General features: G+C 35.3%; 1 protein-coding gene across 2 annotated transcripts in view; it reads left to right on the plus strand.

The window, feature by feature from the left end:
* The window catches only part of LOC129748909 (breast cancer anti-estrogen resistance protein 3 homolog), a 353,061-nt gene that overhangs the window by 178,205 nt on the left and 161,374 nt on the right, over positions 1 to 13,482 (plus strand). The gene's annotated exons all lie outside the window — the stretch shown is intronic.

The following is a 13,482-nucleotide window of genomic DNA, read 5'->3' on the forward strand; positions in this document are numbered from 1 at the left end:
TTATGATTTGACACGGAACGTGATTATTTGATGTAAATTTCCATCACATATAATGTAAATTAAAAAGGCATCACATATGACAAAATTTTCAATGCGAATTTAATACGCATAAAAAATTAAACCTCTGAATCACAAATCTCTTAAAATTATACTACATGGAACGTTTTAAAGACATAGCATTAGAACTAAATTTATATTACATCACACTGAACGCGATAATGTCAGATTGAAATACAAACTCGCCATATGAAACATTATTTTTTTTGTGTTTTTCCCGTTCTGTTAAAACTTGGAAAAAAAAACAAATCTTTAAAGACTAAAATTCATTAAATTGTATTGTGCAGTTTCACAAAAAAGTCCAATTTTTAAAGATCTTCTACTTTTCGCATTCAAAATAAACACGACCTAATCAAAACCACAAACAGGTTAAATAGCTAAAATACACCCAAAAGAATTGAATCAGATTGTTGCAATAAATAGTTCATTTACGTACCTTATACGCACCAACAATCGTTGAGGCGATGTGACTGGAATCCTTTTAATGACTTTCCACGCACTGAGACTTTCTTTTTCTATATATTTCACCGTTTTTTTATTGGAGTAGAATGGACTACACTTTCAGCACCAATTCGAAATGAAATAAATGGCGGCTGCCAGCCTGAAAATGGTTGTACAGAATTGCTGTCAGCCAAAACAACGCCTACCTGTACACGCTCCTTTATTTAAACTCAAGTAGTTTAAAGTAGTAAGTAGTTAGTAAGTAGTTTGAAGTAGTTTTGGTTCAGTGGCACACACCAAAAAATCTGAATCCTTAACAACACTGAAATTGAAAATCTTCAACATTACATGACGTGGAACGCGATTTATTATTGCAAATTTACAAAATAATAAAAGTTGAATCCTTAACAGCACTGAATTCTAATGACACAAATATTATGACTTGACACGGAACGTGATTATTTGATGTAAATTTCCATCACATATAATGTAAATAAAAAAGGCATCACATATGACGAAATTTTCAATGCGAATTTATTACGCATAAAAAAATTAAACCTCTGAATCACAAATCTCTTAAAATTATACTACATGGAATGTTTTAAAGACATAGCATTAGAACTAAATTTATATTACATCACACTGAACGCGATAATGTCAGATTAAAATACAAACTCCGAAAACGTGCAAACAAAGTGTTCAGTCAAATTGTGCACTAATTACGTAATTTGTCAAGGCAGTGAATCTAAACTCGATTTAGCACATTTTCGGCGATTCGTGTATTTTGCTCAAATTTCAGTTCAGCGGTACGAAAGGAACAAAAGGGAATTATTTGACAGTTTCTTTCTCATCTGAATATTTATTTTTGTATACATTATTTCTCAAATTTTTCATATGTCGTGTAAATTTTCAAAAACAGTTTTCATCGTTTAGCAAACTTGTGAACGTAGTAAAGAAGAAGAAGACTTCAAATTTTTCAGAAATGGATATCTTCGATTTTGATTTGTATGAATACCATCAAAAACCTTTTGTGGTAAGTATGGCTCAGTTCATTAAGCATCACTAGAACTGATTTAATGAAAAAAAATTAATTGCAGGAGTGTTCCCTACAACAAATTAAGGCTAAATTAATAGAAGTAGCCGTTCCTTCGCAATTTTCAGACCTAGTTGATATGTTTGGATCCAGAAAAACAAACTAAGCGATCAAGAGGCGGTGTATCTGAAAGTTGCAGTAATGTGAGCAGCAACAGTTTGAAGGAACCCCACACTATCAACAGCAGGAACAATCTAACTGGAAAATCCGATGACCTAAAAATTTTGCTTTTTTCTTCTTGACGCCTGAATAGTGGATGGTGGAAATTAGCATTGAGAGAATTAATCACTGAGCTGCTTGAATACTTCTGACACCGTCCTTACCTTTTCGAATGATGGAGAGCACAAACTCGGCCAGGTTAACAACTTTACCTTTGTTGCAGACCGAGATATGCCGTGAATGAGGGCAAGAAAAAGTTTTTTTTTTGGTAATTTTTCTATATTTAAGAATTTTGAAATTTGTAGAAAACTTTATTGTGGATGAGTCTAAGTCCTAGTTACAGTTAACTCTATTTTCCAGATTAAAAACCTATACCAAATGCATGTTGGAATTGACAGATTCAGCCCAGAACCTGCTCTTGAGAAGATACGAATGCTACAGAGTAGTAATTTCCCGAAAAAAACCCAGAACCTGCTAGTTTCCTACAATCAACTACGAGGGTATGAGCCTCTATCAGATTTCTCGAAAAATGTCAAAATCAGGAATTGACTTATCTGGGAGAAAAGCTGCTTGATGCGACAGCCGATTAGAAATATCCATAAAAAGAATAAGGTCTCAAAGGTGTCTATCTTAAACAATAGTCATGTCAGTAACAGCCTGCTAGCGGGTAAATTTTCGGGATTTTTATTCGATTAAAAAGTAAGTACTTATAGACCATAATTCATGGTAATAGATTTATTTTAGATACCCTTTTCTAACATATATTATTCTTCCTTAGCTTCTTGATGCGATTGTTTTGAGACGCTCATGTATAATTTTGTTGAAAATAGAAATTGCGGGAAAATAATTTTGATCCTGTTAGAGTTTTCCCGCTGGAAGCTTGTTGAAAGTTTGCGCCGCTTTATGAATTGGAACGGTAAATATTTAAAATGAATCTTAAAACAAACAAAATACACTCCAAACTTTTTCTTTGCTTCTTTCCATAGTGTCCAGTTTATGTTCGAGAAGACACCGCTGGTGGGAATCGTGTTGACTATCAGAGCCGCGTAGAGACGATGATGGCGAAACGGGGTGTATTTCGAACGATTTGTAAGACATGGCTATTTCCAAGGAACTTCCAACACCTATCTAAGATTTGGTTGGAAAATCCATGTTCTAATGAATCGTGGCAAAATATGCTGCCTTTACTCAGTAAGGTTATTAAGTGCGTCATAGTTAAAAGTGATATTTATGTACAAAGTAATGATGCAAAAAACAAGATAAAAGAAGTGCAATTAAAGTGCTTATAATATTCCACGGCTTTCGTTTAATTTTTGAAACATGAATCCCTCAATTGAAAACAAATAAACAAAACATTTTATAATTTCCATCATTTTTTATGTTACACGAACTTGATGATTACATGCTGTTGATCATTACATGCTGTTGACTATAACATGTTGTTGAATATTACATGTACTCGATTTACTGCCTTGGTAATTTTAAGCTCACACTGAAAATTCCATCATATATAATGCTTCTTTTTATTTACATCATATGTGATGTTATTTTACAGATTTTGTTAGTAGTGAGTCCTCAACTTTGAGTTCCATTGGGCAATCGCAAAACTAAGTTCTGATAGTCATTCTCAATACTAAGTTCGGCAGCCGAACCCCAATTTATCCTTTTTACACGAGGGTTGTTTATTTTCAGGGAATTAAAGGATGGTTAAAATTATTTGTACCCGTATGTTGCTTTTCCAGTAAATACAGTGCATTGCAATTACAGAGCGGTGGAATGTTTTGACACTCCGGTCAAAGAAAAATTCCGGATGTTACTTCCCACGGGAAGTAACACTAACAATAGAAAAATAAATTTACTTTCCTTGACATAGGTATAGAAATATCCAAAATCAATTTAAAAAATCTCGCTGGAAGCTTGTTGAAAGTTTTTGCTTTCCTTGACATAGGTATAGGAATATCCAAAATCAATTTAAAAAAAAAGGTACCAAACCATGACTAGTACGTTTTTTTGAGGGAAAGCTAACTGGCATTTCAAGAGTTTGTTTTATGGATGGAAGCTTGTTGAAGCTTGTTGAAAGTTTTTACTTTCCTTGACATAGGTATAGGAATATCCAAAATCAATTTAAAAAAAAGGTACCAAACCATGACTAGTACGTTTTTTTGAGGGAAAGCTAACTGGCATTTCAAGAGTTTGTTTTATGGATGGAAGGACTTGCATTTAAATTGTTTAATTCTCCCTGAAAATCATAAGCAGACGTGGAGTTGTGGTAGCATTCCAAACTCTCGCGCAGCTGGTCACAAGTTTGATTCTCGCTGATTTATTTTTTAATTTTTTTCAACTCGATATATCAAACCAACTACAGTGTTGATGGCTAGCGGTTACGCGTGGCTTGGATGATACCTTTTTTAGAGCTCAACCATGCGTAATACAAAATATTCCCACAAAACCTCCACTACCTTATTCAGAATCTGAATTCTCAATATCAATCTGAATTTTGTATCTGAATTCTTGAGATATTTGAAGAAAAGTTAACGACCGTTTATTGATTTTTGTAAATTTATTTTTCGGCATACCGCTGAAAATTTATATTCTTGGAGAAAAAAATATCAGAATTGAAAATTGATAAAGATGGATAGAAAGTGAGGAGAAAATTTACAGATATTCTGATGGATCTAAATTTTAAATCTTAATTCAGAATTCTGAGATTTAAATTCTGAATCTCAATTATGTATGAGTATGCTGACATGATCAATTGGCTACCGTTTATGGAGCCAACACGAGTATAATATCTTAATCAAATTGAAAAATTTAAAACTTATTTCAAATACTTTTTCCGTTCTTTTATAGTTTGGGAAGGAAGAAAAGCTATGCTTTACAGACTAAAACTATTTAAATTGTGCTGGCCAGTTTCGCTAAACATTGAGAATAGATACAAAAAACCTACACACATCAATACAGTCATTGTCGTAGCTTGTTAGGCTGACTTGATAAGTACCAGTTGAAATGGGGTCAATTAACCGATAGCTGAATCTGTAAGAAGGCAATATCATCCTCAACACACCGCAACAGACCGCTCATTTTATTCAGTACATGGAGACTGTTGATGGTCCGCGCATTGATCGCAAACGAAGGCTCATTAACGTGCCGACACAGGTAATCGTTACAGGACCGAAGGAAACGTAGAATCACCTCCGTAAGCGAGAATTGTAGCAGACCATATTTCAACGAGAATAGCCGTGCACGATCAGTCGCTCTTGGGCTGAGAAATTGGGTTGGCCTACAAAAAAAAATGCCTAAAACAACAAAACACTAAAATAAACCACAAACCTACCTCCAAGTCTTGATCCAAAGGCAAAATAAGGCCCATTCTTTGGAGGGTTCTTCAACATGGTCGTAAAATTCTACTTCCGCAGCAACGCATCCAGATTGGCACCACTCTGTTCCGTTCCCGAACTTGATGGCCGGACCAAGAAATCGATGCTGTTGAACAGATGCTTGAAAGGAGTCCACATATCATCATCAACACAGCGCAACAGACCGGTCATCTTATTCGGTACATAGAGACTGTTGATGGTCCGCGCATTGATCGCAAACGAAGGCTCATTAACGTGCCGACGCAGGAAATCGTTACAGGACCGAAGGAAACGTAGAATCACCTCCGGAAGCGAGAATTGTAGCAGACCATATTTCAACGAGAATAGCCGTGCACGATCAGTCGCTCTTGGGCTGAGAAATTGGGTTGGCCTACAAAAAAAAAATGCTAAAAACAACAAAACACAAAAATAAACCACAAACCTACCTCCAAGTCTTGATCCAAAGGCAAAATAAGGCCCATTCTTTGGAGGGTTCTTCAACATGGTCGTAAAATTCTGCTTCCGCAGCAACGCATCCAGATTGGCACAACTCTTTTCCGTTCCCGAACTTGATGGCCGGACCAAGAAATCGATGCTGTTGTACAGATGCTTGAAAGGAGTCCACATATCATCATCAACAGATCAGTCATCTTATTCGGTACATGGAGACTGTTGATGGTCCGCGCATTGATCGCAAACGAAGGCTCATTAACGTGCCGACACAGGAAATCGTTACAGGACCGAAAGAAACGCAGCTCACCTCCGGAAGCGAGAATTGTAGCAGACCATATTTCAACGAGAATAGCCATGCACGATCAGTCGCTCTTGGGCTGAGGAATTGGGTTGGCCTACAACAAAAAAAATGCTAAAAACAACAAAACACAAAAATAAACCACAAACCTACCTCCAAGTCTTGATCCAACGGCAAAATAAGGCGCAGCTGGTCGGGAAATTGAACACCCCCCTTTTGCTGCAAATTGATGAGTCGCAGTTCTTTGCTAATTTCAAACCCAAGCAGATAATGTTCCGGATTGGGGGTGCTTTGCTGCGGCAAACACTCCTGCAGCAGCTCGATGATAACTTCCTTGCCTGGATTTCACTCGCCGCGCACGCAAGCACCTGTCGACCGAACCGAACCGATGAGAAACAAACATAGCGCCGAAAACAGCTGCCGAACGAAGAACAGCGCCAAAACAAAACAACGATGGCCGTACTTTTGACGTTTCTCTTTGATGTCTCACAGGGATGCCAAACACACTTTCATTGTTGTGCATTTCAAAATTATCACTGAGGTGTGGTGTTAACATACGCTATTTAATACTTTGATCGTCGCTAGCGATAATGGTTTCTGATGGACAGTTGTCAATAATGCAGTATATACTAGTACAAAAGGATGTGGATTTGTAGAGGGTATAGGTTATTTGGTGTAATTTTATTACTTTGAATGATATAGTGGGATTAAGTTAGGGTTTTGTATTGAAAAATTTTTATAGCTGATTTTTTTAATTGAATAACTATAATAATTTCTTTATTATTGGAATCTTTATTGGGATAGATTGGATTGCAAAGTTAAGCTTACATGAAATATATTACCTCATACGATTGAGTAAAAGAAGCAACAGAAATAGAAAGATAAATTTACTTTCCTTGACATATGTATGGGAATATCCAAAATCAATTTAAAAAAAGGTACCAAACCATGTCTAGTAAGTTTTTTTGAGGGAAAGCGAACTGGCATTTTAGGAGTTTGTTTTATAGAAGGAAGGACTGGTATTTAAAATGTTTAATTCTCTTTGAAATCATAAGCTGACGTGGAGTTGTGGTAGCGTTCCAAACTCTCGCGCAGCTGGTCACAAGTTTGATTCTTGCTGATTTATTTTTAATTTTTTTTCAACTCGATAGATCAAACCAACTACAGTGTTGATGGCTAGCGGTTACGCGTGGCTTGGATGATACCTTTTTTAGAGCTCAACCATGCGTAATACAAAATATTCCCACAAAACTTCCCCTACCCTATTCAGAATCTGAATTTTCAATCTGAATCTGAATTTTGGATATGAGTTCTTAATCTGAATTCTTAAGATATTTTAAGAAAAGTTAACCGCCGTTCATTGATTTTTGTAAATTTGTGTTTCGGCATACCGGTGAAAATTTATGTTCTTGGAGAAAAAATGTCAGAATTGAAACTTGATAATGATGAATAGATAGTGAGGAGAAAATTTACAGATGTTCTGATGAATCTAAATTTTACATCTACATTCAGAATTCTGAAATCTAAATTCTGAATCTCAATTATGTATGAGTATGCTGAATGATCAAGTATGGTTAAAAAAAACAAGGTCTAAAATCTTCGAATGAATTCCCCCCAACGCAGTTTTCTGTACGGCTCTGCTTTTTGTTAATGCCCGAACATAGGTCTCTGAAGGGAAGGAAACGGTAAGCCGCCATTTGCTGCATTGAAAACTAAACGTGTTAATTATATTTTCCGCTGTTGCCGTATTTGCACCAGTAGACTGAGAATCTGCCCAGAAAACGGAGCGTCTTAGTAATACCTGTAACCCATTTCAGTTTTAGCGTCTCAATCTTAAGCGTACCAATAGCCTACTGGATAGCGTTGGTGACTTATGAGATGAAGGTTTTGGAATCGATTCTCATGACAGAAGTTTTATTTTTTTGTTATCATCAATATAATCGAATAATTGCTGGTGCTGCTGCTTCGAGGCGCCACTAGCAACTTTTTTTTATGCCATAATTTGTATAATATGCATTTCGTAAAAAACTTGTTTCAACTATTTTGTTTTTTTCCCGTTTTTGAAAGGGTTGTGTAGAAAAAAAAATGCATTCTTTTGAGACTAAAATCATTTTAATTGTGCAGCCCAGTTTCGCAAAAACGTTCTTGACATTTTTAAAATGGCACATACAAATCCACAGACATCAACAGAACTCGTCGAGCTGAGTCGATAGGTACCTATAAAGGTATGCCTAAGACCCATAATTAATGATCTCCCCAATCGACCGATAACCAAACCTTTCTGTAAGAAAGGCAAAAACGTTAAAACATGAAATTGATAAATAAAGTGTTGCAGTTTTCTTTATATAGTTGGTTTGATTAAAAGACATTGAAATTGGATTTTTTAAACCATTTAAAACTAAAAAAAACAAATGGAACTTATCTGTAAAATTTGGTAGAGCACTAAATTAGTATTTGATATTATTTAAATGAATAATAGAATTTTGTCATTGCAATATAACTACTTCAACTGGTTACAAGTAACTGTATCCAAGTAACCAATCTTACTAGCAATTCGCTTTTGTCGTTTCGTTGAGTCATAAATTTGAATAGAATTTAAATGCTTTTTAATAAAACAAAATATATTAAAGAAAACTGCAACACTTTATTAATCAATGAAATGTTTTAACGTTTTTTTATAAGTAAAATAGGTAACTTTTTCATAAAATGCGTATTTCCAATAATTCAAATCTCTACTAGTTCCACCGATTTCCGCACTAATTTCTAATAAAAATGGTTCGGCCTATCATCAAAAATAATCACAAAAAAGGGGGTGTTGCGAAAATGTGCACTTTTTGATGGACGAGCCTTCCAAAATTGCCAATAAAATACACTAAATGCTTTCTATAGAGCTTCAGCAACTTCTAAACCCATCATAATGTATGAGACAAATGTAGATCGTGGCTTGTTACAACTTTGTTTCAAAGACAGCGAACAATTTTATCCAACCTACAACGTGTCAGTTTCAAAAAACTGTTTTTTCAATAGATTTTTTTTACTTTGACTGTAACTCCTGAGGGTGATGTGATGGGACTTTGACATATTCAACAAACTTATGTATTTTGATCAGATAAACAACTTTGTCGAAGACATCAAAGCCCTAATTTGAAAAACAAAAAAGTTAGCATTTTTATCTCACTATCGGTGGACCCCACGGCAAAAACTTTAATACTAGAATATGCTCCTTGTAAAACTGAACAATGTTGCTGAAGACATCAAATGTCTACCTCTTCATCCCTGGGCGCTATTAATTTCGTACAGCTAGATTGATGTTCTGCACCACTGTGCAATGTAATAATCTGCTATCTATGACAACTGCCTAGCACACAGGCTCCACGTTGTCGACTCACCGACTGACTTCCATCTCGTAACACGTTCACTCTCATACTGAGGTACTAAGTTTCCTTACACGCTCATTCAGGATACCACACTGGTATACTACCTTCAAACATGTTTTTGGACGGCATCACGGCGAACTCTGATCGTGGAATCTGCGATCTCTTCGCCCGAAAATTTTTCAGTATCTTCACCACTGATAAGCTGATATAATTCCCCCTGTGTAGGAGAAAAATATTCATCACCCAGAGCTCCTGGCGCCAACTAGCTTATCACTCCCTAAGCTTCGTTTCCCGATCATGTAATGATACCAATAGCTGAATTTTGATTTTTTTGTAAATCATTCAATTTTCATTTGACAATTCGAAAATACTTTTTATGAAGAGTTATGTAACTCAGTTAGTTTAAATTTTAGTTCCAATGTATCGGATCAATTCTATTCTTATTGAAAAAGAGTGAATGATCTTTTGAAAAATTTTATCCCAAGGGGAAATTTGAGGAAATTTCAGATGACCTTAAATGTATATTCTCTAATAAAATGCCTAGACTAAATCGTTCACCAGAAAATCCCTTTTTAATGAACTGCGATTTTTTCCTCAATAAGATAAAGAACATTTTCGATTTGAAAGTCTTTAAATCTATAACTTTTATTCATTTGCTTAAATTAATTTTTAAAAACTGTTAAACTTTAATTCATTTATATAATAAAATAATTTTCTAAATTTGAATATCCTATTAATTGGAATAGTATTTTTAAAATATGAAAAATTGATTTCCTCAAATTTCGAAGCTCAATGAATCTAGTACATTTCAACAATCGGGACCTTTTTTCACTGAGAGGAAAACATAACAAAAATTGAACACCATAGCAACTTATACTTTTGCACCCAGAAAAATTGAAGCAGGCTAAAAATGCATGGTAGATATTGAAATTTCTATATATTTTTCTACGTGTCATTAGAACACGTGGAGTAAGTTTTGAATGCTAGCGCCCCATCACAACCAGTGTATTAATCACTTACTTACAGTTAAGACACGAACCTTTAGTTGATGGAAATGTGGTGCAGAGTTAAATCAATTTATCAGTGTCTTCACTTCAGCTTCAACATCCCCAGAACATTTAGCTAGTGCTGTCAGGAACGGTTCGCCATTGGGCTAAATAGTATTAAAATCGAGGAGGCAGTCATCTCTAAAGCAGCAGCGAAGCTCAAGAATTCCTTTCTGCTTTTTTGAAAAGTTTCATGCCTGTTTTGCTGACCCCTATTCGGCTCATTTTTCAAGCTTCGCTTGATAGAGCCATCTTCCCTCTACTATGAAAGGAAGCTTACATGTTCCCGGTTCATAAAAAAGGAGATAGGAGAGATATTAACAATTACCGTGGAATCTCTGCTTTATGCTCTATTGTAGGCTTGCCAGATACTTTTAGAAAAAAAGCGGGACATTTCACGAAAAAAAGCGGGACAAAGCCGAAAAAAGCGGGACATTGAAAAACTCTTGAAAGAAAACCTTGATTGTTTAGCCAAACTTATACATTTACCATCAGCATAAGTTGTTCATAGAGAGCACCGTAAGGGTTAATGTTCAACGTGGATAGATTTTGCTCAGTGTTTCTTATTATTTCTATTTGCACGTTTTTTTTTTTGCAATAAGCACGGTTATTTTCCTCGGTTCTCGCGAATTAACACGTTATTTGAGAATATTTTATGTCCCACTTGTAAACGGAGGATTTGATACAGCGTAAAAATTTTAAAACTCAAGAAAACTTTCCTATTTATATACTTTGAACAATTGAGTCAAAAAATGCGGTGTATAAGGCAATTTAATTAAGATTAAGGCGACAAAATTTAGATCTATAATTATTTGGAAGCATTTGAAACAATATTTTCTTCATACCAAAGTTCTTCACAAAGCATTGCACAGTGGGAAAATTTGGATTTCAAATAAAAAAAAAATTAGAAATCGCAGGTTTAATAGCCTGAAACAATACTTATTTTATGTGAAACTAGCTGACCCGGTAAACTTCGTTTTACCCGTTACTTATTAAATCGTTGGAAAATGTTTACAGTTCTTTAACTTCTTCGTGCTCGTGAATCAGTTTTCATCAAAATCGTCTTCAAGTTGTTCGAGTTTTGCCCGGTTTCTAGTTAATTTTTTATAGGAGCCCTCCTTGCATAAACAGTAATAATTTCGAAACTATTATACAAACCATCTATGACCCAAAAAACCCTCGGATACCAAATTTCACTTCATTTCGACCGAGCATTCATACGTGATGTTGTTACAAAGAAAATGCCTCCATTTTTATATATAAGATGGTAAGAGATAACTTTGTATGGGGACCCCCCTTTCTTAAAAAGTGAGATTCTTGAAACTATTATACAAACCATCTCTGACCCGAAAAACCCTCGGATACCAAATTTCACTTCATTCCGACCGACCATTCATATGTGATGTTGTTACAAAGAAAATGCCTCCATTTTTATATATAAGATGGAGAGAGATAACTTTGTATGGGGACCCCCCTTTCATAAAAAGTGAGATTCTTGAAACTATTATACAAACCATCTCTGACCCAAAAAACCCTCGGATACCAAATTTCACTTCATTTCGACCGACCATTCATACGTGATGTTGTTACAAAGAAAATGCCTCCATTTTTATATATAAGATGGGAAGAGATAACTTTGTATGGGGATCCCCCTTTCATAAAATGTGAGATTCTTGAAACTATTATACAAACCATCTCTGACCCAAAAAACCCTCGAATACCAAATTTCACTTCATTCCGACCGACCATTCATACGTGATGTTGTTACAAAGAAAATGCCTCCATTTTTATATATAAGATGGGAAGAGATAACTTTGTATGGGGACCCCCCTTTCATAAAAAGTGAGATTCTTGAAACTATTATACAAACCATCTCCGACCCAAAAAACCCTCGGATACCAAATTTCACTTCATTCCGACCGACCATTCATACGTTATGTTGTTACAAAGAAAATGCCTCCATTTTTATATATAAGATGGGAAGAGATAACTTTTTATGGGAGCCCCCCTTCTATAAATAGTGAGATTCTTGAAACTATTATACAAACCATCTCTGGCCCCAAAAACCCTCGGATACCAAGTTTCACTTCATTCCGACCGCCCGTTCATACGTGATGTTATCACAAAGATAGCGCCTCCATTTTTATATATAAGATGTCCTTAATTACTCAGCGAAAAAACAACAATAACTTCGTGAAAATGAATTTGAGTGAAATTTTGTTGAGGAAAAGTGAAAGTTTCATGAAGGTTTTTGAAGTGATATATGAATTATAAGCCTTTTAAATGAGTTCTTTTTCATAAAAAATTGCTAATTTGATCAATCTATTTTTTTTAAATGATAAAATCTCATACAAAAGTGAATATGATTGATCAACATTCAAATGAGATATAAAGCAATTATTTAATAAAATGACAAAATCTCCATAGGGATAAAAGTAGGAATAAAGATCGCTTCTTAAGATCTTCTTATTTGAAAATGTTCAAGTGATTTTAAGTAAAAACCTTTCAGCTCGTTTAATGAAGTTGCAATGACTGAAAGACATATTTGAAAGATTTTCTATGTTGAACCAATGAATTCAAATTGAGATTCAAGTTTGTTTTTTTTTCAGTTTAAGTCAGTAAACTTTGTAAAAGTTTTCCAAGAAAAAAAAGCGGGACATTTCGAGGAAAAAGCGGGACGGCGGGACATTCAACAAAAAAGCGGGACATGTCCCGCTTTTGCGGGACGGATGGCAACCCTACTCTATTGCCAAACTATTTGAATTGGTGGTCTTGGATCCTTTTTTCACGTCCTGCAAAAATAGCATCTCCAATGATGCCCAAACGCTTTACAACAAGTAACTTGCTAACGTTCACTTTTATTGTGCATGAAAGTTTTGCTGCCATATCTCAAACTGATGCAATCTATACCGATCTGTCCGCTGCATTCGACAAGGTAAACCATGAGATTGCCATCGGAAAACTCGAACGCTTAGGATTCTGTGGTACACTACTGGGTTGGTTCCCCAGTTACTTAACCGGTCGTAAATTGATTGTTCGAACGGGTGACACTTTTTCCAGGCAGTTCCCAGCCACCTCTGGTGTGCCCCAAGGTAGCCATCTAGGACCGATCATTTTCCTAATTTATTTCAACGACGTGTTGTCACTCCTCGACGTCCCTAAACTTTGCTATGCTGATGACCTAAAACTATTTCACACCATA

The sequence above is a fragment of the Uranotaenia lowii genome, chromosome 2 (genome assembly GCF_029784155.1).
Source record: "Uranotaenia lowii strain MFRU-FL chromosome 2, ASM2978415v1, whole genome shotgun sequence".
Taxonomy (NCBI): Eukaryota; Metazoa; Arthropoda; class Insecta; order Diptera; family Culicidae; genus Uranotaenia; species Uranotaenia lowii.